Here is a 4,014-nt window from a genome sequence, read left to right on the forward strand (position 1 = left end):
GTAACATAGCTTTCTTTTCAAGATCCTGACTGCTAACAGACAAGTGTGATATAGATTTATTGGAGAATTTTTAGATTGTACCATGGTGTAAAATGTGACTTGCTCATTAACTAAAAGTATGCTACAAAATTTTTCAAAATTGGTGCTAAGGTTTGTATCTAATAGAGATTAAGTATAAAATGACCCAGCAATCCCACTGCTGGACATACACACCGAGGAAACCAGCATTGAAAGAGACACGTGTACCTCAATGTTCATCACAGCACTGTTTATAATAGTCAGGACATGGAAGCAACCTAGATGTCCATCAGCAGACGAATGGATAAGAAAGCTGTGGTACATATACACAATGGAGTATTACTCAGCCATTAAAAAGAATAAATTTGAATCAGTTCTAATGAGGTGGATGAAACTGGAGCCTATTATACAGAATGAAGTAAGCCAGAAAGAAAAACACCAATATAGTATACTAACATATATATATGGAATTTAGAAAGATGGTAATGATGACCCTATATGCGAGACAGCAAAAGAGACACAGATGTAAAGAACAGACTTTTGGACTCTGTGGGAGAGGGAGAGGGTGGGATGATTTGGGAGAATGGCATTGAAACATGTATACTATCATGTAAGAAATGAATCGCTAGTCTAGGTTTAATACAGGATACAGGATGCTTGGGGCTGGTGCACTGTGATAACCCAGAGAGATGATATGGGGAGGGTGGTGGGAGGGGGGTTCAGGGTTGGGAACTCATGTACACCTGTGGCGGATTCATGTCAATGTATGGCAAAACCAATACAGTATTGTAAAGTAAAAGAAGAAAGAAAGAAAGAAGGTCAGACAACTGAAGACATGCCCTCAGCATGCCTCAGAATCTTAGGATTTTCCAAGATCTCCATTTGCTCTTGGGATCTCAGATACTTAATATTTCTAAGAAATGTAATCATTGCCCATTTTGAATAAATATGGAGACTAAAAAAATTAATAAATAAAAATAAAATCAACCTAAAATATTTGACATTTTGCTCTCGCTCTCATTTTCAAGAAAGCTTTCATAGTATTAGCACATTTTGAAATTAAAGTCCATACGTTTGTAATGTTAGAATTTATGGAATTGGACAGACAAAATGTGGCAGTGTGTAATGGGTTAACAAACAAACACGCGACTGGTTGTTAAAGACACTTTGGGGAATCGGCATACATTTTTGCCTTGATTATCAGACCACTTTATTATACATAGAGCGAGGCCATGATCCGGATGTTTGCTGTGGGGTAGGGTGGGGGCTCCCCCATCCTGAGCTTCTGGATGTTTCCGGATACTTTGGCAGCCAGGGCAGGAGGAGACAGCAGGTGGGCATAATGACCACAAGTGATTCCCAGTTAAAGGACTGCACTGTGTGGCAAGCTGATAGGGAGAACTGGTGATTCCCAACACTTGGTTTATTTCTTAGGTTCAGGCAAACAGAAAAAAAAAAAAAGAAAAACAGGGTCTGGTCTCAATAAGTTGTCAGCATCACACACCCATTGCGGCCCCTTTACCAACTGAAATGCTTGCCCTGGCACCTGGTTCCCTGGTCCTCTGTGCACATACTCCTCTATCAGTGTGAATTAGTCAAGGAAACAGAACCCCAGCATGGGAGAGGGAATTCCATGCAGGGAATTAGTTATGGAGATGATAAAAGAGGGAGGAAAAAGCAGAAAGGGAAAAACAGTGGTGTGTGAGACAATCCAGGGGTTATCAAAGTCAGGAAGCTACTGCCATCCCCAGGGCTGGAGGACCTCTGGGAGGAGGCGCCTCCACCAGACGGTCCACCCTCCAGAGCAGAGCCCAGAGCCCAGCTGCTGTTAGCGTGGGGACCACAGAACACGTGTCAACTCTGTAGATTCACCCTGTCTTCCGTGCCTGTGACTCTGTGGTGCCACCTGCATACTGTTCACCTGCTTCTGACTCAGCACTTGCCATCCCCACAAACAACCAATGGTTTGTTCCCAGATACATGAAACCACATCCCTGTACCTTCTGTCCATGGAAACTCACACACTGTGCCTGACCTTCCGTGATGGTTTCTCCTGCCTTAATATAGTAGATTTGCCTCCTGTTAGGTGTTTCTTGGTGGAGAAGGCGATGGCACCCCACTCCAGTACTCTTGCCTGGAAAATCCCATGGACAGAGGAGCCTGGTGGGCTGCAGTCCATGGGGTCGCTAGGAGTCGGACATGACTGAGTGACTTCACTTTCACTTTTCACTTTCATGCACTGGAGAAGGAAATGGCAACCCACTCCAGTGTTATTACCTGGAGAATCCCAGGGACGGGGGAGCCTGATGGGCTGCCGTCTATGGGGTCGCACAGAGTCGGACAAGACTGAAGCGACTTAGCAGCAGCAGCAGCAGCAGCAGGTGTTTCTCAGCATAATGCTCTTGAAACATTTATAGAAAACACCACTAAAATTCCATTATAAAGTCCACTCTGTGTGAATGCTACCGCATTCTTTGTATGAAACTTGTTAGCAGATTTCTTTAGTTCCCAGTAAACACATAAATTTATTTTAAATCAATTTGGTATATGATACAGATTGTTTCTGCAGTTTTTAATGAGCTGAAATAACAATATATACGACAGTATCTGCCTGGTGCAACAAATGGCTATAAGGTAGAATAGGGATTTTAGTTGTACTACAGCCTATGTGAATAAATCAGATGAAAAATTTGAAAAAGTTTCTATATACCTTCTGGAGTAAACAAATACAAATTGTTAATAACGCAATGATTTTAATAAAAAATTATTAAAAACTCAAGATACTAAATTGCTAAAGGAAGAGGGGAAAAGGTTGTGAGTTCTGCTATAAGGCTCTTCTTGTAAAATCTAATTGCATATTATGATTCTGCTAGAGCCGTATTCAAAATTACAGAGATAAGAGCCTTCATCAGCTACATTTTCACAAAAATAGCTTCCATGTTAACATTAATGTGTGGCAAGGTTTCCTTGGAGAAAGAAATGGCAGCCCACTCCAGGATTCTTGCCTGGAGAATCCCATGGACGGAAGAGCCTGGCGGGCTACAGCTCATAGGGTCACAGAGTCGGACACACCTGAAGTGACTTAGCAAAGCAACACAAAGGTATTCCTATCTAGATAAAAGATAATTATGCTATTGCAGCTAATTTTTACCACTTTGGTGGAATGAAAAGTCTATGTATTTTCAACTGAATCTTATCTCTTATCAGTTCAGTTCAGTTCAGTTGCTCAGTTGTGTCTGACTCTTTGCGACCCCGTGAATCGCAGCACACCAGGCCTCCCTGTTCATCACCAACTCCCGGAGTTCACACAGGCTTGCGTCCATCGAGTCAGTGATGCCATCCAGCCATCTCATCCTCTGTCATCCCCTTCTCCTCCTGCCCCCAATCCCTCCCACCATCAGCCTTTTCCAATGAGTCAAGTCTTCACATGAGGTGGCCAAAGTACTGCAGTTTCAGCTTGAGCATCAGTCCTTCCAAAGAACACCCAGGGCTGATCTCCTTCAGAATGGACTGGTTGGATCTCCTTGCAGGCCAAGGGACTCTCAAGAGTCTTCTCCAACACCACAGTTCAAAAGCATCAATTCTTCGGCGCTCAGCGTTCTTTATAGTCCAACTCTCACATCCATGCATGACTACTGGAAAAACCATAGCCTTGACTAGATGGACCTTTGTTGGCAAAGTAATATCTCTGCTTTTTAATATGCTAATCTAGGTTGATGCACAACTTTCTTCTGTACAAGAGCATCAATTGCACCCCGACCTGTGCAGAACATAGTCAAAACCCTTTTTGTCCCACTGAAATACTGAGGCCCACGACAGAATTATACATTTTTGCTTTTTTTCCTTATTTGGACTTCTATCCATGGTTCTGATGTTGCTTCCGTGAGTGATGGTATGTCTCAGTTATTACTTCGACCAGAGCGTCAGAAATCTTAAAGTCCTCCAAACCAGGTGTCGCATAAACCACATAAGCTACACTGTCATTGGAGAGGTGGA

This window comes from Capra hircus, unplaced genomic scaffold (assembly GCF_001704415.2).
Source record: "Capra hircus breed San Clemente unplaced genomic scaffold, ASM170441v1, whole genome shotgun sequence".
Lineage (NCBI taxonomy): Eukaryota > Metazoa > Chordata > Mammalia > Artiodactyla > Bovidae > Capra > Capra hircus.